Source organism: Schistocerca serialis, chromosome 2, assembly GCF_023864345.2.
Source record: "Schistocerca serialis cubense isolate TAMUIC-IGC-003099 chromosome 2, iqSchSeri2.2, whole genome shotgun sequence".
Taxonomy (NCBI): domain Eukaryota; kingdom Metazoa; phylum Arthropoda; class Insecta; order Orthoptera; family Acrididae; genus Schistocerca; species Schistocerca serialis.
In genome coordinates, this window is record NC_064639.1 from 1,118,405,704 (window position 1) to 1,118,431,264 (window position 25,561).

The window sequence follows — 25,561 nt, forward strand, 5'->3', positions numbered from 1 at the left end:
GACTCGTCCTGGGGAGCAGGTACAGGCATCAATGAAGCTCGCGATAGCGCACTCGATTCACTCGTTTCTGGCGTCTCCATGTTTGAACGAGTGAATAAAAGAGGTGGGAGCCCGTCTCTTGCCCCGGACCGGCTCCTCTGGCATGGGGGGGGGACTTCTGCAGCTCGCCCACCGACCTCGCCCCTAGGTCAAGGGCACTCCAGAGCTGCCGGGTTCAGCACGCCGTCGCCAGCGCACTGGTCCCCATCGATGGCCCCGTCGTCGACGATTTCACTCGACGCTCCTCGGCAAGTGCACCCCGCACTCCGGAGAGGCGGATGCACCCCTCGCCCTTCGCCGCCTACTAGCCCAAGTTTCCACCTGAAGGCCAAGGACCCACTCCTACTCAGGTGGTGGGTCGGTCCCCCAGTCGTTCGGCGGTCTGGGCCCATCTAACCTAGCCCAGGCGATGTCACCACCTCCTGGGTTTGGCAGAACACACCCCGGTTACCCAGGGGCGCGGCGAAGCACCCTTGCCGACTCGCGCCGCGATCCCACGCCGACAAACGAGGTCGCCGGCATGCAGAGCACCTGCTGGTCTGTGCCCTGCGAACAGAAAGGGACTGGTGTTCGGTCCCTCGACACAGCTCCCCCTGTGCCACGCACCCTTTGCTTTCGCATCGGGTTGGGTCGCGCGATGTGAACCAATTTTGATGCCACATAAAGATTAAGAAACTCAACCCGTTGAAGAGTGTCCTGGCGGCGCAAGAGGTTCTGGCGGACGTCGTTGCGGATGACGTGTAACAGGCGACGGAAATTCGTTGCCGCTGTGCGTGTGACCGTGGGGGTAAAGGTAATGCCCAGGTACCGGAAATTCCGCACAAGCGGCAGGGGTGCCACTTCATCCTCCTGGAGGCCTCGTCCAATGTGCATTGCAGAAAATTTGGCGACATTCATGGCACTGCCAGCGGCAGCTCCATAACGGGTAATCAATTCGAGGACATCCCGAATCTCAGAGCCGGAGCGAATGAGGAGGAGGAGGTCATCAGCATATGCCCGACAGCGAAAAGTGTGTTGGCGTAGGGTGAGGCCAGAGAGCTTGGTCGTCAAGCCTCCAATAAGGGGGCTCAAGGGCAATGGCATACAGGAGGGTAGAAAGGGGGGCACCCCTGCCGTATCGAACGGCAGATAAGTACCGGCCTTGCTAAACGTCCATTGACTTGGACACGTGAACTGGCACTGTTGTAAAGATGCCGGATGACGTCGAGAAACGGAGGGGGGATGCCCACTCGGGCTGCCACCGAAAACAGGAAACGATGACGCACTTTATCGAAGGCGCTGTCGAAGTCTATAGCGACGACCGCTGCACTGGAGTCTGCAGGCCGCCGCCATCGCAATTAAGTCGCGGCATTCCCCTGTGGCAGTCTGTATGTTAACCTGTCCTCCAGGCGATCGGCATTGAGTAGGGTGAGCGGTCTGTAACTCGTGACCATTGAACAACGGGCTGGTTTGTGGACTGGTATGATGATGCCCTCAGCAAAGGCGGGTGGGATTGCTTGGTCAGATGTCATCAGTTCTTGATACATAGTCGTCCACCGTGGTGCCATGAGGTCCCGAAAGATACGGTAAAACTCAATCGGTAAGCCGTCAATGCCGGGCGATCTGTTGACAGCACCCTTGGCGATTGCGTTGTCGACTTCGTCTCGCGTGACCGCCACTGTCAAAGCATCCGCCTCCGTGTGGGGGAGGGTGCGCGTGACGTAATGCAAAATGGAGTCGTCTGCTGCAGTTTCAGCGTCTTCTTCACTATAAGTACGACTGTAGTGCTCGACGAATGCGTGGACGATGTCGTTCTGAGTGGTCACCTGCGTGCCATGAGGCGTGGTCAGAGTGCTGATGATCTGCCGACGGCGCCGTCGTTCATCGGACACTATATGATTCATGGATGGAATTTCTAAATCCGCGTGATCGTGGCGTCGCGTCCGTATCACGACCCCTTGCAGTTTACGGCGTGCCAGCGCAATTATCTTCGCCTTAGTTCTTTGCCGTTCCAACTGGTTGTCCGGGGTTGGCGGTTGAGCGTCCTGATCTCGGAGAATCGTATAATAGAAATCAACAGTGTTGCGGTGTCAGTCGGCCATGTCCTTACCGTATCTCATCACTGTCCTTCGGATCGCCGGCTTGGCGCTGTCCAACCACCACGTCAATGTCGACCGGTAGCGGGGAAGGTGTCGTTCGCAGGCTGCCCGCGTTTCAGTGACTTGTTGGCGACATGCCAGGTCATGCAAGTGTGAAGTATTGAGTTTCCATGGCGCACGGCTGCGCCATACTGATTGCGGCGGAAGGAGGACCGTACAGATGTAAGCGCAATGGTCGCAAAAGGCCAGCGGCCAGCGTTCGGCGCCCCGTATCGCAGATCTAAGAGTTTGTGAGACGTATATCCTCTCTAGTCGGCTTGCGGAATGACTGGTAAGGAAGGTATGGCCAGAACGGTCGCCGTGTTGAACTTCCCAGGTATCGTGAAGCAGGAGGTCTCGCACCACTATACGTAGTTCCTGGCATGTAGTGGGGAATCTGATCTTTGGGATGCAGAACGCAGTTAAAATCACCTCCTAGTAGGCAGTGGTCATAACGTCCTAAAAACAGGGGAGCAATTTCCTCGGAATAAAACTGGGGTCTTTCATGCCGTCGGTCGGTGCCTGAGGGAGCGTAGACATTAATGATGCGTGTCCCCATGGCAGTGAGTGCCAAGCCCCGAGCTGATGGAAGGAAGGCGACATCGGTCACAGAAATCCCGTGGCGGACGTAGATGGCCACTCCGCGGCCCATAGGATCATTCGCGGAGGCGTGGGCGGTATAGCCATTGATATCCTGCAGAAGGGCGAAATCAATATGCGAAGCCCAGAACATCTCCTGCATAAGGCGGATTTTCACCCTGGAGCGGATGTTGTTGGTGTTGATGGTTGCTATCCGGCAGGCCTGGTGTCGGACTGCTGGAGGCTGGTCCACTCCGCCGTCCGCGCAAGGGTGTGGGCGTCGCAGCGGAACGTTATCCCGCTGGCCCGCAGGGGAGTCTGGGGAGAGTATGATTAGTGGTGCGGCCGTGACGGCGCAGGGTCCCGTAACGGCTCCTGCTCCTCGACCTCCTCCTCGTGCCACGCCGTGGAAGCGGACACTGGTGTATCTTCCATTTTGTCTGCAGAAGATGTTGTAATGATGCGTGGTGTACTGTCGCCTGTGATACGTTCATGATTTAGTTCAGCGTCAGCACGGGGCGCAGGCACACTGATAGATGTCTCCGCGCTCATAACGTCTTCGTCAGCAGTAGCGGGTTCTGAGGTCTCGTGCTGGTCGACGGTTGCGTCGTCCTCGACTTGTAACGTCTCCTCTTGGCCAGAAACTGTGCGAAGTCTTGGCTTGCGACGTTTCGGACAACGTTGTTTCCTTGTGCGACCCTCCGTGTCCGACGACGGAAGGGAGTCGCGTCACTCTGGCAGAAAGGCCACTGTAGGAACGATGAGCGACTCGATCTCCATCGTGTTGCCGAGGTCAGGGTCAGCGTCCGGTAGCGTCGGCATCGTCGGAGCGGCGTCGATGGCCGGCCGAGGTGGCGGGCCATCCGAGGCGCTCTCCGTCGGTGCCTGGTCGGGCTCGTTGGTGGCGTCGTTTGTGGTGACCGGGCGACGTTGCAAAGCGGTAGGAGAAGCTAGAGCAGCGGCGTCGGTCACCGGTAGCACTGTAGGTTGCGACGTGGGTGGTTCTTCGGCAGCTGGAAGCTGCGTAATACGCCGTTGTAGGCATTCGGGTCTAAGGTGGCCTTCTTTGCCGCACCCGGAACAGGTCCGAGGCTGGCCGTCGTATATAATTATTGCACGGCATCCGCCGATCTGTAAGTAGGACGGGACGTGACTTCGGAGATCTATGGTGACCTGTCGGACCCCGTTTAGGACAGGATACGTCCGAAATTGTGTCCACTTCTCTGCAGTGTGGCCGTGGACTGTGCCGTATGGGCGTTGTGCCGCGACGACTTCCTCAGCAGGAAGTTCGAATGGCAATTCGAAAATGCGTATCGTTCGCATACCTAAACCTGCGTGGTCGACGGTTACCTCCCCCACATAGCCATCAGCATGACAGAAGCGGAGCCCCTGTTTGGTCTCACGTAGTATGCGTTCGCACGCCGCGTCGTAAATGATTTTCACATAGACCGTGCTGCTCACGATTGACAAATGTATGCCGATAATATCGGTCGCTGGGATCTTCACTTCCTCTCGCAGAAAACGCTCTACCTCGAGTGCTTTGGGTCGGGCATAATCGTTGCAGAAAGTAAATCGGACTGTTGATTTACGGTAACGGTTCGCCATGGATCGTACTAGGTAAGCCGGCACTTAAGCAACGGCCGTCAGAATGTAAACAAGGAGAGCTCGCGCTCCGCACGCAGTCAACACGGACGCGTCCGCTCTGTTGCCCTGCCGAAGGCAGACTGCCCATTACGCTAATGTAGCTCGTAATTCAAAAGATCACACAAAATACCGACAAACACTGTTGGTATGACTATGAATTACTCACGTTTCGTCGAAGTACAATAGGAAATTAACAATTACCGCTGTTCTTTATTGCGAAAAGGCGTTTAGTGAGAATGATGCAAACACCTTTCCTTGCTATCGCCTGAATTAGGAGGCTTATTACTTGTTTGGTTTAATTAATTAATAGAATATTAATCAATTGGTATAAAGAATGCTCTTTCCAAACTTTCTATAAAAGAAAGTCTGCTATCAAGACATTGCTTTTGTTCAATTACTTTATTTATGACTGAACGTTTCTAAAACTGAAGACACTCGTCTGTGCTCTGCACTGCAGTCGAGCTCTGGCAACGTCGTTCTCTGTTCATTGGCTGACTGTGTTTTGTGACGTCAGATGCGCAGAACGAACCTAAACTCGGTCGCCGTCATAAATGACGCGCACTTTAGCTGTAGGTGACTTTAACCTGTAGTGCATCGGCGAGACGTCTACGGATTCATTACAGGGGGAACAGACAGAAAGACTTGTGAAATACATTTGAATACGTTTTCCGAAAACTGTTTTGAATAGTTGTTTCGAGAGCCTACACACTATGGATATATTTTAGCCATTGTACCTACAAATAGGCCTGGCCTTATCCATGGTGTCAGCATAAAGACAGTGACTAGTGATCATGCTGTAATCATGGAGACTATGGTTACTAAAGTTAAAAATCAATCAAGAAGACAAGGGGAGTATTTTTGCTAGAAAGAGCAGACAAGCAGTTGTTAGCAGTCCACTTAGAAAATGAATGGAAATCCTTTAATTCCAGTACGATGGTTGCAGGTAGATTATGGGCGAAATTTAAACGGTCTCTAAACCGCACTCTGCGTAAGGATGTCCCAAGTAAGTGGACTGAGGACGGAAAAGAAGCCACCATGGTTTAATAACTCATTTCGGAAAACATTGAATAAGTAAAGATTGTTGCACTCTCAGTTCAAAAGTGAACGCTCAAATGACGACCGGCTCAAGTTAGTAAAGTTTTGTGTGTCTGTAAAAAGATCGATGCGCGAAGCATACAAGAATACCACCGTCATACGATAGCAAAAGATTTTGCTAAGAACCCGACCAATTTCTGGTCTTAGGTAAAATCAATAAGCGGGTCGAAGGCTTCCGTTCAGTCCTTTGTTGACCACTCTGGTATCAGTAAAAGACAGCAAAAGGAAACCCGAAGTTTTAAATTTCACATTTAAGAAATCACGCAGCAGAATCGTACATAGTACCGTCGATTGACCACTGTACAGACTCTCGTATGGAGGACACAGTAATAGACATCCCTGGCGTAGTGAAACAGTTGAAAGAGTTGAAAACAAAGAATACTCCTTGGTTTTGGCCCCTTACTTACCTTGCTTTTATCTCGAATCTCTCGCTCATTGCAAAGTCCCAAGCCACCGGCAAAAAGCACAGGTGACTCCTGTATGTAAGAAGGGTAAGCCAACGGACCTGCAAAATTACAGACAAATATCCCTAACATCGATTTGGTGCAGAATTCTGAGTTCGATTATGATTAATTTCCTCAAGGCGGAAAAGCTTTTGTTCACAAATCAACACCGCTGTGTGAAACTCAGCTTTCCCATTTCTCACATGATATCTTGCGAACTATGGACGAGGGCAACAGCCAGATTCCGTATTCCTAGATTTCCGAAAAGCATTTGGAACACTGCCTCACTACAGACTGTTGAAGACGGTACGAGCATATGGAATAAGTTCCCAGCTACATCTACATCTACATCTACATTTATACTCCGCAAGCCACCCAACGGTGTGTGGCGGAGGGCACTTTACGTGCCACTGTCATTACCTCCCTTTCCTGTTCCAGTCGCGTATGGTTCGCGGGATGAACGACTGTCTGAAAGCCTCTGTGCGCGCTCTAATCTCTCTAATTTTACATTCGTGATCTCCTCGGGAGGTATAAGTAGGGGGAAGCAATCTCTCTTGCAGAGTCTGCCACTTGAGTTTATTAAACATCTCCGTAACGCTATCACGGTTGCCAAATAGCCCTGAGACGAAACGCAGCCGCTCTTCTTTGGATCTTCTCTATCTCCTCCGTCAAACCGATCTGGTACGGATCTCTCACTGATGAGCAATACTCAAGTATAGGTCGAACGAGTGTTTTGTAAGCCACCTCCTTTGTTGATGGACTACATTTTCTAAGCATTCTCCCAATGAATCTCAACCTGGTACCCGCCTTACCAACAATTAATTTTATATGATCATTCCACTTCAAATCGTTCCGCACGCATACTCCCAGATATTTTACAGAAGTAACTGCTACCAGTGTTTGTTCCGCTATCATATAATCATACAATAAAGGATCCTTCTTTCTATGTATTCGCAATACATTACATTTGTCTATGTTAAGGGACAGTTGCCACTCCCTGCACCAAGTGCCTATCCGCTGCAGATCTTCCTGCATTTCGCTACAATTTTCTAATGCTGCAACTTCTCTGTATACTACAGCATCATCCGCGAAAAGCCGCATGGAACTTCCGACACTATCTACTAGGTCATTTATATATATTGTGAAAAGCAATGGTCCGATAACACTCCCCTGTGGCACGCCAGAGGTTACTTTAACGTCTGTAGACGTCTCTCCATTGATAACAACATGCTGTGTTCTGTTTGCTAAAAACTCTTCAATCCAACCACACAGCTGGTCTGATATTCCGTAGGCTCTTACTTTGTTTATCAGGCGACAGTGCGGAACTGTATCGAACGCCTTCCGGAAGTCAAGAAAAATAGCATCTACCTGGGAGCCTGTATCTAATATTTTCTGGGTCTCATGAACAAATCAAGCGAGTTGGGTCTCACACGATCGCTGTTTCCGGAATCCATGTTGATTCCTACCTAGTAGATTCTGGGTTTCCAAAAACGACATGATACTCGAGCAAAAACCATGTTCTAAAATTCTACAACAGATCGACGTCAGAGATATAGGTCAATAGTTTTGCGCATCTGATCGACGACCCTTCTTGAAGACTGGGACTACCTGTGCTCTTTTCCAATCATTTGGAACCTTCCGTTCCTCTAGAGACTTGCGGTACACGGCTGTTAGAAAGGGGGCAAGTTCTTTCGCGTACTCTGTGTAGAATCGAATTGGTATCCCGTCAGGTCCAGTGGACTTTCCTCTATTGAGTGATTCCAGTTGCTTTTCTATTCCTTGGACACTTATTTCGATGTCAGCCATTTTTTCGTTTGTGCGAGGATTTAGAGAAGGAACTGCAGTGCGGTCTTCCTCTGTGAAACAGCTTTGGAAAAATGTGTTTAGTATTTCAGCTTTACGCGTGTCATCCTCTGTTTCAATGCCATCATCATCCCGGAGTGTCTGGATATGCTGTTTCGAGCCACTTACTGATTTAACGTAAGACCAGAACTTCCTAGGATTTTCTATCAAGTCGGTACATAGAATTTTACTTTCGAATTCACTGAACGCTTCACGCATAGCCCTCCTTACGCTAACTTTGACATCGTTTAGGTTCTGTTTGTCTGAGAGGTTTTGGCTGCGTTTAAACTTGGAGTGAAGCTCTCTTTACTTTCGCAGTAGTTTCCTAACTTTGTTGTTGTACCACGGTGGGTTTTTCCCGTCCCTCACAGTTTTACTCGGCACGTACCTGTCTAAAACGCATTTTACGATTGCCTTGAACTTTTTCCATAAACACTCAACATTGTCAGTGTCGGAACAGAAATTTTCGTTTTGATCTGTTAGATAGTCTGAAATCTGCCTTCTATTACTCTTGCTAAACAGATAAACCTACCTCCCTTTCTTTATATTCCTATTATCTTCCATATTCAGGGATGCTGCAACGGCTCTGTGAGTGGTGCGACCACTTCTAATGTAGTAGAACCCAGCGCATTGTCCCCAACGGAAAGTGTACATCACAGAGAAGGGTATCATCAGGGATGCCGCAATTATTCTTCGCTATCTCTGTGCACATAAATGATGTGATGGATGTAATGAGCAGCAGTCTGAGGCTGTTTGCTGATGATGCCGTGGTGTACAGAAAGGTGAAATCGTTGAGTGACAGAAAGAGGATAAAAGATGAGTTAGACAAGGTTTCTACCTGTTTTGATTAACTGCAGCTAGCTGTAATGTAGAAAAATTTTAGTTGGTGTAGATGAGAAAGAAGACGATCCCCTAACGTAATTGCTGTTTCATACAGTCACGTCGATTAAATATCTAGACGTAATGTTGCAAAGCGGTTTGAAATGGAACGAGCATGTAAAGACCGTAGTAGGGAAGGCGAGTTGTCGGCTTCGATTAATTGAGATAGTTTAGGAAAGTGTAGGTCATCCGTGAAAGAGGCTGTATATAGAAAAATAGAGCGATCCATTCTTGAGTGCTGCTCGAGTGTTTCGGATTCCCACCAGACCCGGTTAAAGGAAAACATTGAAGCAATTCAGAAGCATGCTGCTAGATTTGTTACCGTTAGTTTCGATCACCACGGAAATTTTATGGGGATGCTTCGTGAACTTAAAGTTAATCACTAGAGGGAAGGCGACGTTCTTCTCCACAAACTCTTTCAAAAAAAATAGAGCGAATCGGCATTTAAAGCTGACTACAGAACTATTCTCCTGCCTCCTGCATACATTTCACGTAAGGACCAGTAAGATAAGATAACACGAATTGTGGCTCGTACGGAGCCATATACACTGTCGGTTTTCCCTCGCTCCGTTCTCGAGTAGAACAGAAAACGAAATGACTAGTATTGGTACTATGTACTCTCGACCATGCACCATATGGTGGCTTGCGGAGTGTGTATGTAGACGTAGATGTAGATAAGTCGCAGTCATCCGTGGTGGAACATCAATCGCCCGTAGACAGTACAGAACTTGAGCCGTTTTCCTATAGCTCCTTATTTATGTTAAAACCTCAGCGTAAAAGGAGGACCCCATACTTTTAGTCATGTACGTACAATCTCCTAATTTAAATGTACTAATAATTTCGTATTTGAGTGCTTCCTTGATGGCCCAACACTTCTTGTTTTCAGTGGGCGTTCTAGTACAACAGATTTTCAAAGATTTAAATTTTCGCTACGGTAGCTGATTATAATGACGAGCCGTATTCGTTAATAAATTTCCAGACTTACTCAGTGCTTAAACCGTTATGAAAACTAAACTGCCGGACAAAAGAAGCGCAGCATCCAGAAATAGAGGAGGAAACGAAATCAAACTTCCCTGGTTGAGATGGTGTTTCGCGTTATTTCAGTGACTACAAAATCGAATCAGATTTGCAAAGACTCTGACAGTGGGATCCTGCTTATCAGTATGTTGCGGATAGGAGAAGTAACTCTTTTATAGGATAAATAGAAACAACGAGTTGTCTTGCCTCAAAATTTATCCAGCAGTTTAAAAAAGTCTAAAAAAGTAATTCGCGAGATAGAATCTAACACACCGAATCACACACACACAGAACTTGTCGTAACGAAAAAGAATCCACTGGAAAAAAATAACATGAGACATTCCACAGAATTCTTCATCAGGATATGCTGTCAAAAAATATAAAATACAACAATCTGAAGTTGATATCGAATCGCTGAAGTGCAATACTTAGAGTCATTGACTGTAGGTCTACTTCAAAGGATGAGGATCCTGCATTGATATCAGGAAAGGAAAATAGTTCAAATCAAGGCAGTAACTTAGTACAGTAAATGATGACAAACATTTTCAAATATCAGCAATTAAATTAACAGTGCTTGATACCACTAAAGAAATTAAACGTTTTGTATGTGTATCGACCTCCAAGGGGCAGTGTGATCCTTTTTTCCAACAAATTAACAAAATTCTAGATACAGTCTCAAGTATAAAAGTCATCACAACTTTGTATAGAGACATAAATATAAATACAAGTGTCGTAACTGAAACTAGTACCATCTTCATAAACATCCTGCAAAGTTTTGGCATGGCCCGTTTGATAACAGTTCAACAAGGATTACTCTAACGACTGCATCAGTCACAAATATGGCCAGGGAAAAGTATTATATAGTTGTAAAAGAACTTGGACTAATAGCAGAGGTAAGCCTTTTCACTGGGCACATTCATATTTTTCACAGCACTTCGTTTTCACGTAAGTGAGGCGGCTTTCTGCACACAGCACCATAGCACGTCCACCGTAGCTTCACAGAAGCTAGAATTACTTTCGTTCCAGCCCCCGGATCGTGATAATAATTCCATACAAAGTACTTTGACATTGTACATAATTTTCTTTTAGAAAGTAATGATAGGGTAGACATTGATTTTTAAGTATGTATATCGTTACTTATTGAATGCGTTTCCAAATGTAGAATATATTGGTCAGACACTTAATAACTTGGCCCTGTGCTCTAAATAACAGAAATAATGTGAACAGGGTTAGACCCATACATGAAGTGATTTAAGATACTCAGCCTTTCAGAATGAGATATAAAGTAGCAAATAACTAAGTACGCGGTCAAAGTATAAAAGAAATTCCCTGGCTACTTTGTGTTCACATCTTTCACAAAACAACTCATGTCTCCTTTTGTCTACAATGACAAGTACAAATAAAATAATGGAAATACTACTACAAGAAGAAGACAAGTCATTACTAAAGTCTAAAGTGCATTAGTAAATATATTTACAATCGAAGAAGCTATTGCCCTTGGGTTGCTACCCAAACCAAGGAATGGCACCGTGCGTAATTTTTTGCACGGCCATTTCAGTGTACACACAGCACTCTGCTACAGGCGGAAGCTTCTGAATTCTGTGTAGTGCTTAGCGCTAGGGCCTTGTATAACAAATAGATTATGGTGGTTGGCGAGATATGGGTTTAAATTTTCTCTAATATTCAGGGTTTAGCTGAACGAGCATCTTCACTGTCTAGTAATAAGATAAATCTAAATTCGAAATCGGTGTTTACAACATAAAGCAATTTACAGAAGCAGCACTAAATTGCCTACTAGCTACGAGCCTTTTTATTATATAACTAAATTAGATCATGGTTTGGAATCTACTTTCGTAGGTATCTTCATTCAACCTTTCAGTTCTTCATGCAGAGTTTTGAAACATGATAGTAAACAATGGTTTCATTTTACAGTCGATAACAGTCATCCGAGGTATATGCGATTTCAGTCTTTCTCGGCGTATTCCACTGATGAATTCTTCTCGGGTTATCAGCCGAGTGGTGGCGTCGTCTTGTCGCAAAGTTTCAATGAGTTTCGTACCCATCATCTTCGCCCGAAGATGATGGGTACGAAACTCATTGAAACGTTGCGACAAGACGACGCCGACACTCAGCTGATAACCCGAGAAGAATTCATCAGTCATCCGAAGTAGCTCCTGCTTCATTGCTACCCTTTGTGCCCAGGGAACGGAAACGTTTGGAGTGAAAAGATATCATGGAGGACGACATTAATATGGCTTACGTAACCTCTCATCACTCTGGGTTTACGGGAGAATACTTGAACAAATTACAGTAATATGTTTGCCACTTCAGCCTTCTGATGCTCTTTAAGGCACCCAGATTCTTGCTCTTTGGCGTAAATCATATTGGTATCAGTCAAATCGCTTTCTCTAGCCGTTGACACAGGCTCGTAGTATTCGCAGCCAACAAGGTCATCATAGGCCCACAGCACTTTCCCGGCTATTATTTTTACCTTATGATTCTGCAGAATCTGCCCTAACGTGCTCGAGTGCGAATTAAATTTTACACATTTCCTTCTCTCCAATATTCAGTAGGCAAGTTCCACTTCGGACGTCGACTCTTGCATCCCCCCCCCCCCCCCCCCGTTGAAGAAATTCCAAGCGCACTAAGCAAGGCACAGATAAAATAAAAATTTTCGCCCTAAGGCTCCGTTCTCAACTTATAACCCCATCTGTGACTGCTTTCCTACCCTCTGTATACGGACGTCAAAAGCCCCCAACACAGTGCAATTCTGTACCGGAAGCGTCGGAATCTTAACAGTTTCACAGATCTTTTTCAAAGATGACTCGCCGAGACTTTCAGTTTTGCTCCTGTGTCTGTTACTACCGTGACTGGCATTTCACACATAGTAGCGTGAACTGCGGTCTGAATCTCGCCTTCAGACTGTTCCGTACACGACATAGGCTCATTCATCGGTATATCCGTTCCATCGCTATGTAACGTAACATGTGTTGCTGCGTCATAACGTGCGCCCCCATTCCATTCCGCGGTCACTACGCGTGAGCAGTATAAGACCGCCCCTAGTTTGTTGACTGATTAAGTTGAAGGCCGTTCATCAGTGATTCCAACAACTCGTACATGTTCGGTAGGTTGCTGAGGCCACCCAGGAGATGGTTCTGAATAATTTACAGGCCTATTACGGTTACCATTCGCATCCTGTGTCGGTGGTAGTCCGCGAAAATTCGGTTCCCAATGGTTTCCGTTGTGTGAAGGATCCCAGTGCCCCCGATTACATTCCTACCCGTCTGGTATCCAGCATGGACCGATGCTGATTATTTTTGTTTCACCTAGAGAACCCTGATCCGTTTTACTTCTGACTGTGACTGTTTACATTTCGAGAGCTAGCTGGAGGTGGAGCGCCGTTGCCGCAAGCGACGTGTTTCTTCCCACCATTATTGCTGCGGTTCTCGGAATGCAGTGTCTTTGCGCCTGGGAACATGCTTGGCGTCTTCATGAATCATATCGAGTGAATCTACTACAGACAAACGTTTCCCACAGTGTCCTTCCGTGCATGAATTAATTTAGCACAAACACTGGTCGGCAGTTTATCTTTCGGTATTCCTGTGGTATCTTTGTGCGCTGTTGGGTTGCCGCAGTAGCGTGTTTTCCCTTAATATTTCTCAAAGTATTTTCTCAGACTGCTCTGTTTCGGGCTGTGTGTCTCAGGATTCAATAAGCGAGCTTCGACATGTTCTGACCAATACTTCGGAAGAAAAGCCTGTTCAAATTCATAGAAAGTTGAACAGGTCTCAGAAGTTGCCACGGGCCACAGCGCGCCTTCCTCTTTCAAGTGTGGTATTGCACACTGAATTTATTTGTCTCTCACACCGATTTGAGGTAGGCTTTCCTTAAAACTTCGAACGAAAATTTCGGAATGAGGATAAAGTTTCTCAGGCGTGAAAACTTGGAACTTTCGGTGCTGGAGCAAACTTTCCTGTAAATGCACTGCGGTTTACGGGGGTGCCACCCACACTGAATCATACGAACATTCCGGACACGGGTTACTAAGCCCAGGATAACGCGAAATAAACTGACTATAATGACTTTCGAAGGCTCAGTTTGGGGATAGGGGAGCACAGTGAAGTGATATGGAAAGAAGACAAGGATTTGTAGTCAGAAAAGTGTAAGGTAAAAATCAACAGCAAAAATAAAATGGTATAGCGGGAATAGGCTTCGTTATGAATAGGGAGGTAGGGCCGAGAGTTAGCTATTGCGAACAGTAGAGTGTTCTCAACAGAATCAACAGGAGACCAACACCGACAGCAATAGCTAATGTTTAAATATCGACACCGCAAGCAGAAGATGAAGAGGTACAAAAAATATGTGATGACATTGACAGGGTAATTCAGCACGTAAATGGAGATGAAGATCTAATACTCAAGGAAAATTCGAATGTCGTTGCAGGAGAAGGAGTTAGGATAAAGGGTTGCATAGAATTTGAGTTTGGTACTAGAAATGAAAGGGGACAAAGACTAATTGACTACTGCTATACATTTCAGCTATTAATAGCGAATACTCCGTTCCAGAATCACAAAATGAGGAGGTTTACTTGGAAAAGGCCGAGAGATGCAGGAAGAGCCCAGTTAGATTATAGCATGTACAGGCAGAGATTCTGAAGATATTGGATTGTAGGGCGTACTCAGGAGCAGATATAGACTTAGACCGTAGTTTAGTAATATTAAAAGACTAGTCACGAAAAATAAATGCGAAAGGAAGTGGGATACAGAAGTACTAGGGCATGAAAAGATATGCTTGAAGTTCTCTGAGGCCATAAATACTACAATGAATAGTTCAGTAGGGAGATCAGCTGAAGAAGAATGGACACGGAAAATCACAGAAATTGGAAAGAGAAACGTAGGTGCAAGGAAGGTAAACCCAAAGAAACCGTGGGTAACAGAAGTACTTCAGTTGGTCGACAAAAGAAGGAAGTACAAAAATGTTCAGGGAATCTCATAAACAACGTTCACTTAGGAATGAAATAAATAGGAAGTGTAGGGAAGCTAAAGCGAAATGACTACATGAAAAATGAGAAGAAATAGAAAAAGAAATTATCGTTGAAATGGCTGACTTAGCAAAACAATCTTCTGTGAAATTAAAAGTAAGGGCGGTAACATTAAGAGTGCGATGGGAAGTCCACTGCTAAATCAGCGCGTAGGGGGAGAGAGAGTACTTTGAAGGCCTCTCTCTATTAAGGGGAAGACTAGTCTGTTGACCTGATAGAAGAAAAAAGAGGAGTCAACAGGTAGAAGATAGCGGCTCAAGTATTAGAGTCAGAATTTAAAACTGCTCTGGACGACTTAAGATCAAATACGTTAGAGGAGATAGATAACAGTCCATCAGAGTTTCTAAAATCACTGAGGAAAGTGGCAATAAAACGTCTATTCACATTAGTGTGTAGAATGTATGAGACTGGCGTCATACCACCAGACTTTGAAAAAAACTTCATTCACAAAATCCGTAAGACAGTAGAGCCGCTTAGTGCGAGAAATATCGCATAACCAGCTTAATTGTACACGCTTCTAAGTTGCTGACAGAATTACTATATAGAAGAATGGAGAAAAAAATGAGGATCTGTTAGATGACGATCAGTTTAGCTTTAGGAAAGTTAAGCCAGCAAAATGGCGGTTCTGATGTTGCGATTGATGATGAAAGCAAGACCAAAGAAAAATCTAGACACGTTCATTGGAATTCACCCCGTTTGACAATGTAAACTGGTGCAAGATGCTCGAAATTTTCAGAAAAATGGGATGAACTGTAGGGAACGACGAGTAATACATCACCCCGGCTCTCAGAATTCCTGAAGATAGACGTTGACTGTGGATATTGCATCACAGACACAGTCCCTTTGACTGTTCAGAGTTGTTACTAAACTCGCCCAAAGATGTAAACAAGCATGCATGAGCAGCGCCTATTACACGGAGGGGGTCCGACAGCCGATCAGTTCCAGTCATTCCACCAGGAAGGAGGTACACGGCTCGTGTTATCTGTAGTTCAACCGTGCCTAGATGGTCAATACCGCTGTTCGATGGCATCCGCATTGCTACTTTGTGCCTGGAAGGGTTCTCAACAAGGGAAGTTCAAATGGTTCAAATGGCTCTGAGCACTATGGGACTTAACATCTATGGTCATCAGTCCCCTAGAACTTAGAACTACTTAAACCTAACTAACCTAAGGACATCACACAACACCCAGTCATCACGAACAAGGGAAGTGTCCAGGCGTCACTGAGTGAAACAAAGCGATGTTGTTGGGACATGCAGGAGATACAGAGAGACAGGAACTGTCAATTACATGCCTCGCTCAGGCCGCCCAAGGCCTACTACTCTAGTGGATGACTGCTACCTATGGATTATGGCTCGGGTGAACCCTGACAGCAACGCAACCATGTAGAATAATGCTTTTCGTGCAGCCACAGGACGTCGTGTAACGACTCAAACTGTGGGCAATGGGCTGCATGATGCGCAACTTCACTCCTGACGCCCATGACGAGGTCCATCTTTGCAACCACTACACCAAGCAGCGCGGTACAAATGGGTCCAAAAATATACCGAATGGACCGCTCAGGACTGGCATCACGTTCCTTCACCGATGAGTGTCGCATATGCCTTCAACCAAACAATCGTCGGAGACGTGTTTGGAGGCAACCCTGTCAGGCTGAACGCCTCAGACACACTGTCCAGTGAGTGCGGCAAGGTGGAGGTTCCCTGCTGTTTTGGGGTGGCATTATGTGTGGCCGACGTACGCCGCTGTACGATTCGTGACTGCCATCCTCCGTCCGATAGTGCAACCATATCGGCAGCATACTGGCGAGCATTCGTCTTCATTGACAAAAATTTCCGCCCCCATCGTGCACATCTTGCGAATGGCTTCCTTGAGGATAACGACTAGAGTGGCCAGCATTTTCTCCAGACATGAACCCTATCGAACACGCGTAGAATAGGTTGAAAATGGCTGTTTATGGACGATGTGACTCACCAACCACTCTAAGGGATCTACGCTGAATCGTCGTTGAGGAGTGGTACAATCTGGGCCAACAGTGCCTTGATGAACTTGTGGATAGTATGCCACGACGAATACAGACGTGCATCAATGCAAGAGGACGTACCACTAGGTATTAGAGGTACAGGTGTGTACAGTAATCTGGACAAACACCTCTGAAGGTCTCGCTGTATGGTGGTGGAACATGCAATGTATGGTTTGCATGAGCAATAAAAATGGCGAAAATGATTTTTATGTTGATCTCTATTCCAATTTTCTATATGGGTTCCGGAACTCTCGGAACCGAGGTGATGCAAAACTTTTTTTGATGTGTGTAGAATGACAGGTATATACAGTATGTAGAAGCACCAAGAGGAAGCCATACGACTGGAAGAGTATGAACGAAGTGCTCGGATGAAAAAGAGTGTAAGAGAGGGATGTAGTCATTCGCCCCCTTTGTTCACTGTATGCATTGAAGAAACAATGAAGGAAATAAAAGAAAGATTCTAAAATGGGATCGAAATTCGATGTTAAGAGATATCAATAGTAAGATACCCTGATGACATTGTTATCCTCACTGAAACTGAGGAAGAATTACAGGATCTGTTGAATGTAACGAACTCTCTACGGAATATGGATTGGGAGTAAATCGAGGAAAGACGAAAGTAATGTCGAGTAGCAGAAATGAGTACGCGAGAAACTTAACATCATAACGCGGGATTACGAAGGAGACAAAATTGAGGAATTCAGCCACCTTAATAGGAAAATAACCCATGATCCAAGTAGCAAGGAGGACATGACAAGCGTACTAGCAATGACAAAGAGATCATTCCTGCCCAGGACAATTCTCCTAATACCGAACACAGGATTTATTTTGAGGAGGAAGTTTCTGAGAATGTACATTTGGGGTATGTTAGTGAAACAGGGACTGTGGGACCACTGAAACGATAGAGAATCAAAGCATTTGAGATGTGATGCTAGAGAAGAATGTTGAACTGTAGGTGGACAGGTAAAGTAAGAAGCGAGGAGATTCGCGCAGAATCGGTAAAGAAAGTAATATATATAAAACACTGACAGAGAGAAGGTGCAGATAATAGGGCACCTGTTATGACATCAGGGAATAACCTCTACGATACTAAAGGGAGCTGTGCATGGTAAAAACTGTAGCGGAAGACACAGATCTGAATACATCCAGCAAATAACTGAGGACCGAAGTTGCAAGAGTTACTCTGAGGTGAAAAGGTTGGCGCAAGAGAAGAATTCGTAGGGGAAAGCATCAAATTAGTCAGAAGACTGATGACTTAAAAACAAGATTCGTGTTACCATTCCTTTCATGCGGACATGCCGATGTAGGCGTGTCGACAGTGTCACGCCAGTCAAGTGTGTTACGAGTTAATATCTGCCTTATCCGAGCGAGGTCATTTCCTATAGTTTCTCCTGAAGTCCCCGGTTCCGACAGGACCTCCGCGCCAACAGACAGTCCGAAGGCATGAATTTCCTTTTCGACTTTTCTAAGAACGTCAGCATTTTTCTCTCAGATCACTTTGTTAAATGTCTTCTTAAACTGTTCAATTCTAACGGACAATGTTTAGATTCTTTTCTGTTCTTGTGCAAGTCACAAATTGATAACATTTTGTGTCAATTTTGGCATATTAATTTCTATTATAGTCTGGGTACTTTTCAATTTCGTAACATCTTCAGACAACTGGCTTATACACCCATATTTCACAGTATGCTTCAGTAAGACCTGATATCTCATTTTTTACGGACTCTCAATTGGTGATAATCTGACTATTTATATCCTTAACTCCTTCATCGCACTATTGGTCCACTCTAATGCATTGTCCCTTTGCACTGCGAAAACAATTGTCATTCAGTTTAGTATACTGTTCTTTTGCGATCCGAGAAAAGTTTTCTTTCAGTTCAGTCTTTAGTTTCGTATCTCGAGAAGCTAACGCATTCTTTAGTTTGGAATCCAGAGAAGTCATCATTTCCATTAATTTTTCAGATAAATCATCGTACTACGTAAGAGGTTGTCTGTTCGGCGTAACTTCCACAAACACTTGCAACTGTAAGTCAGCCTCCTCGAACAAACCACTAACATAGCAACTGGGGCTTCTGATGGCGGATCGACGGTGATGCCGCCGTCGCCATGAATTTCTTTCTCTGTATCGGCTTACATTTCCATCTTTACTGATTGCCCGAATTTTGTCGTAATTAAGCCTCATAGTCATCGTAATGCTTCAAAGAAACAGAATTATTCGCAGAGTTTAAGTTCATTCATTCAACAGCTATGCTCCGCAGCAATTATTGGCTAATACAGACAGACAGACAAGATAGATGTCCATTTAAATAATACAATATCTGCTACCACTCCATCTTCCGAAAGTGCGGATCAGATTCTGCACCACAATATACTAAATCATTTTACACATAATACATTTTGCTAGTCAGAATCCAAAATTAATCGAGAGCTACTTAGGAATATTCTTGAATATTGTCGAACACGAAAAGGCGGATTAGCTATGTTCGCGTTCCTTACATTTTACTTTTGCGTCATAATAAACACTTCCTTGTCCAAAAATATCATTCCCATTCTACGTAATTAATACACTGACATCAATCGTCTCTTTGTTTTACAGGTTTTGTCCTACCGTGTTTGGTTGTATAAAATACGTAAAACACGAAAATAATTTAACAATAGTTTCGGTTGTGCGTTAAGTTCGCAAATGTGGCAATCAGCTTAACTTTATAGAAAGTGACATAAATGAAATTTTTCAACAATAATGCAACTATCACCAGAGAGAGCAACACATCATTTAGATGGTGGGAATATGGACTTAATAACGCACCGCTATTAAGCGTTGTATGACCACGAAGTACGCCGGCCGCTGGTGGCCGAGCGGTTCTGGCGCTACAGTCTGGAACCGCGCGACCGCTACGGTCGCAGGTTCGAATCCTGCCTTGGGCATGGCTGTGTGTGTTGTCCTTAGGTTAGTTAGGTTTAAGTAGTTCTAAGTTCTAGGGGACGTATGACCTCAGCAGTTGAGTCCCATAGTGCTCAGAGCCATTTGAACCATTTTTTGAACCACGAAGTACGCTAGATAAAAGGCTACTGATATGTTACCACTAAGTACCTGAACTACTTTTTATCAGCCACCATCCGTCAATATTATTTAGTGGGGCAGCTATCTGACAGAAACGAAGCTCGACAGAATCATTCGTGATAATCTGTTGTGCGTTATAAGCACAAGAACATTAAAATGATCGGCATCCAATCTCACGGCCGCGATTTTCTATGAGCAATAACAAATTAATGACTGAACGCAGTGCATGTCCCTCCTTATGTCTCTTCACAATGATTTGCTGACTTCGATATTTCAACCCAAACGATCTGAAACAGTACACAAACAAGTAATATAATATCCACGCTGGGACGGCTTAACGATGAGAATAATAACACAGGTTTTTTTTACATTTACTTTACATCTAATTATCAGAGCTAAACTAACAATCATCAAATGATCGCACAATATGCGTCTGCTCATTAAGGCAGGCCTAGGAAGAACACATTCGAAAACTATGCAGAGCTGAGCTCTTACGGAAAGACAAGTGAAAGACAAACTATTTGTTTTGCTTCAGTCTCAGTCTGATGTCATATCTCCGATTTTCCTTTGCGATAGCTTTTACATTATATAGGTCTTGAATTACGGCGATTTACGAAAAACATTTATGTATTCAAAGAAAATAATGCGCACATACGCGCGAAGTACAGGTTCCTATGAAAGTTGAAAGAAGAATAAAGCGTTTGAATAAAGAATATTTCAATAACAACAACAGAGTTAAAGAGGGCATGTCTGAAGGAACAGACATTGTAATAATAAATGAACATAAATCTCAAAACAGTATTTTCCACCAAGGAAAAGAAATTGCTAAGTGAAAATTATTAACAAAGGCAGCTAAAGGTACCTGTTAATGTATACATTCTATGCAACGATGATTACTTAGGTAACACAAAGTAGAGGTTTAGTACAAAACTAAACACAAATAAAACTACAAATAAACTTTCACAGTACGTTCTTCCCTTCATTTTCTCTTTACTGGAAAAGCTTACTGCCAAAGCTACCCAATATATTAGTTTGATGTATAAGTCCGTAGCGTTCTTCTATAAGTTTCATAAACACAACAGGTATACCTAACAGAGATTTCAGTCACTAATATTTTCCTTCGCTATTTACAACAGCCCGCCAACGCTGGGGTAATTTGTCTAGTCGCAACAGTGGAAATGACGTAGTTTTGAGACGAAGAACTCGCTGAACCATTTTCAGAGCACATTTTCATCCGGAATAGAAGTTCCCTGAAGGTTATTCGACAGAGAGCGGGGAAGGGGAAATTCTCAATGTGCAAGGTCAGGTGAATACGGTGGGAGCGGAACGACTTGCCAATAAACTGCTGTATAGTGTTTTTTTGTCGGTTTATCAGAATGCTGGCGGGCGTTATCGTGGACTAGCAGCACTTCACCCGTCTTCCTGGTCGTTGTTCGACTGCGTCTGTAAGACGTCTCAGTTGTTGACTGTAAATGTCAGCAATGCTGGTTACACCTCGGGGAAGCAATTCGTAGTACACCGCAGTGTCCCTGTCCCACCAGATGCATAACGTTATTTTTTGTGGAGTGCGCAGGTCTTCAAATGGCTCTGAGCGCTATGGGACTTAACATCCGAGGTCATCAGTCCCCTAGAACGTGGAACTACTTAAACCTAACTAACCTAAGGACATCACACACATCTATACCCGAGGCAGGATTCGAACCTGCGACCGTAGCGGTCGCGCGGTTCCAGGCTGAAGCGCCTAGAACCTTTCGGCCAAACCGGCCGGCGTTCAGGTCTTGGTATGGTGAGTTGCTGCTTTGTTTGGGCTCAACCAATCCTTTCTTTTCCTCGTGTTAGCATAAAGACGCCATTCCCCGTCAGCAGTAACGATACGGGATAGGAATGGTGGGTGTTTCCCATGAATCAATTGATGTCGAGCAAGCAGAGGTATACATTTGGTCACCCGCTGACATTTGTGATTTTGATTTAGAGCATGCGTTACCAATATAACCGATTTTCGAACCTTCCTCACGGCATGTAAATGTTGCACAATAGTGGAATGATCACAGTCTATCACATTTGCCAGTTTTCGAGTACACTGGCGTGGATGTTGTGGATTAATGTTTTTAAACGACCTTCATCAAACCCCGGATGTCTTCCTGAACATGGAGAGTCACAAATATTAAAACGACACTCCTTAAAACTAGAAAACCATCTTATTTCCGTAGTCTGTCCAGTGGTATCATCCCCATACACAGCGCAAATGTTTCTGGCTGCCTCCGCTGCTGTCACCCCTCTATTGTACTCAAACAGTAGAAAGTAGAATATGTCGGAAATGTTACGATTTTTCCACTTGGCATTTCATTTCGTAGCATCCACAGCTCCACTCACTATCACAAAATGTAAAATGTCAAAACGACAATATGTAAACTCAGATAGGAGCAATGAAATACAAATAAAAAATGACAGTCGGTATAGAAACCCACAACAATCGGAATACCAGTAGGCATAACAAAAACGCTGCGAACCGATGCACCAACCTAATATGATACTAACAAGTTGTCCGCCACCTTAAGCGCGTCAGTGCGTCTGACTGTCATGCAGCCCACGTTCGGCTCCCGGCCGGGTCGGAGATTTTTTCCACTCGGGGACTGGGTGCTATGTTGTCATCATCATGTCATCATCATCATCAACACGCAAGTCGCCCAATTCGCCGTCAACTGGATGGACTACAACTCGGCAGCCGAACTTTCCCAGTGGGGACTCGCGGCTACCAATGTCATACGATCATTTCACTTAATTTCATTTACTAACAAGTGGTTCTCTTTCTGAGCACAAACTCTCTCCTGTTGTAGAGGGATACTGACTCAGCTATTCAGACTATCAAATGGGACGTTGCGGTACACAAAATCGTCCTGACGTCAACTGATAGCGTGTGTAGTATTATGAAACAATGTGTGTATTGTGTGTGAAGTGGGTGCCGTGACTGGGAGTGAGAAGTAGATTAACAATGTTGCATTAGCCTCTTACACTGTTAGACAATTTATTTGTAAGACAGTGATGTACACTAGGGGTAAATCGAACGAGGTAGCACTGTTTTGAACAGAGTGATCTCGTGTTCGAGAGGCTGGAAGCACTGCTCCTCATCCAGCCATCCTGATTAAGTTTTCCTTCGAAATCTCTGTTGGGATTACTTCAGGAACGGATTTCTAGTTCCGCCCTTTACCATGCAGCCAAGGGAAAGTCCCAAAAATTTAGTACGGATCCAGCTAATTGCATCTCTGGTAGTACTAGCGCATATTCGAGTATAAAGTTATGTATTTACCTTTTTCATGCTAAATTTTCTTTAATAGTGAATACATTTGCCTGAAAATTATGGCTGCATTTGGTTGCGCCGCTTTCCGCATTTTCAGGGCTGATCGCAACTTGTGCGAATGATGCCTGGTGTTTAACATGATAATTCTCTTCTCTTACTTGCCAGCGAAATTCAACAATTCAGATTCGAAGACAACGTATTATTCGCATTTGATTCTATCGTATTGAGAACCACAGTAATAGAATTGGTGTTACATTATTTCAGTCAAAAGTGTTCTGTGCATATTTTATAGGAACCCCTCCCCCCCACCACCACCACCACCACACACACACGCGTACACACAGGCGCGCCCGCACACACACACACACACACACACACACACACACACACACGGCGCATTCACAACTATCATCTATGCTCAAGGCAGGACTCGAACACAGAACCTCTGCTATTTGAACCTAAAGAAGGTTAGCGTTATTAATTTCTCGCAGAAAGCGAGACTTTCACGGACGTGAGTACGAAATTCTTCTCAACTTTGAATGGAGGGCATTAAATACCTCAGACTTTGCGTGTGTCACAGCTGATGATATTTGTTTTATCTGTGAACAATTTCCTGTAAATCAGGTACTTCAACGGTACTGTTTGAACGAGATATAATATTATCAGAGCTTATCATGTCTGACTACTATCGCAGAGGGTTGCTAAACTGACTTTCTTTTTCTCTTTCGTTTTTCCTCGATGGAATTTGTAGTCATTGATACACTGGTGTGCAAAACGTATGGAGGAAAGTAATATACGCGTATGTGTCATTGCCAAGTACGAGGGCAGTTCAATAAGTAATGCAACACTTTTTTTTTCTGAAACAGGGGTTGTTTTATTCAGCATTGAAATACACCAGGTTATTCCCCAATCTTTTAGCTACACAACACTATTTTTCAACGTAATCTCCATTCAATGCTACGGCCTTACGCCACCTTGAAATGAGGGCCTGTATGCCTGCACGGTACCATTCCACTGGTCGATGTCGGAGCCAACGTCGTACTGCATCAATAACTTCTTCATCATCCGCGTAGTGCCTCCCACGGATTGCGTCCTTCATTGGGCCAAACATATGGAAATCCGACGGTGCGAGATCGGGGCTGTAGGGTGCATGAGGAAGAACAGTCCACTGAAGTTTTGTGAGCTCCTCTCGAGTGCGAAGACTTGTGTGAGGTCTTGCGTTGTCATGAAGAAGGAGAAGTTCGTTCAGATTTTTGTGCCTACGAACACGCTGAAGTCGTTTCTTCAATTTCTGAAGAGTAGCACAATACACTTCAGAGTTGATCGTTTGACCATGGGGAAGGACATCGAACAGAATAACCCCTTCAGCGTCCCAGAAGACTGTAACCATGACTTTACCGGCTGAGGGTATGGCTTTAAACTTTTTCTTGGTAGGGGAGTGGGTGTGGCGCCACTCCATTGATTGCCGTTTTATTTCAGGTTCGAAGTGATGAACCCGTGTTTCATCGCCTGTAACAATCTTTGACAAGAAATTGTCACCCTCAGCCACATGACGAGCAAGCAATTCCGCACAGATGGTTCTCCTTTGCTCTTTATGGTGTTTGGTTAGACAACGAGGGACCCAGCGGTAACAAACCTTTGAATATCCCAACTGGTGAACAATTGTGACAGCACTACCAACAGAGATGTCAAGTTGAGCACTGAGTTGTTTGATGGTGATCCGTCGATGATCTCGAACGAGTGTGTTCGCACGCTCCGCCATTGCAGGAGTCATAGCTGTGCACGGCCGGCCCGCACGCGGGAGATCAGACAGTCTTGCTTGACCTTGCGGCGATGATGACACACGCTTTGCCCAACGACTCACCGTGCTTTTGTCCACTGCCAGATCACCGTAGACATTCTGCAAGCGCCTATGAATATCTGAGATGCCCTGGTTTTCCGCCAAAAGAAACTCGATCACTGGCCGTTGTTTGCAACGCACATCCGTTACAGACGCCATTTTAACAGCTCCGTACAGCGCTGCCACCTGTCGGAAGTCAATGAAACTATACGAGACTTAGCGGGAATGTTTGAAAATATTCCACAAGAGATTTCCGGTTTTTTCAACCAAAATTGGCCGAGAAAAAAAAAGTGTTGCATTACTTATTGAACTGCCCTCGTAATATAGCTAGATGAATCTTGGATCAGACATAGAGAGAACCGCTACTGTGCACCACAGCAGCGCAGAAGGTAATCAAACAAATACGCAATGAGACGAGCAGAAATGACACTTTATTCAAAGCCAATAATTACAATGATGTCAACGAGTTTTATGGTGGACCCCTAGGTACTACAAAAGGCGGGAGTGTGTGTTCACCACGGATGGCACTGCATGCTTTACAACGTGCACCTGTCGTGGCCACAAAAGTGGTAGCAGCGTGGCTGACAGCACATGGGTGGTCTTCGGTGCATGTTGGCCTGCTGCACTGCGTCTCCCGAACGCAT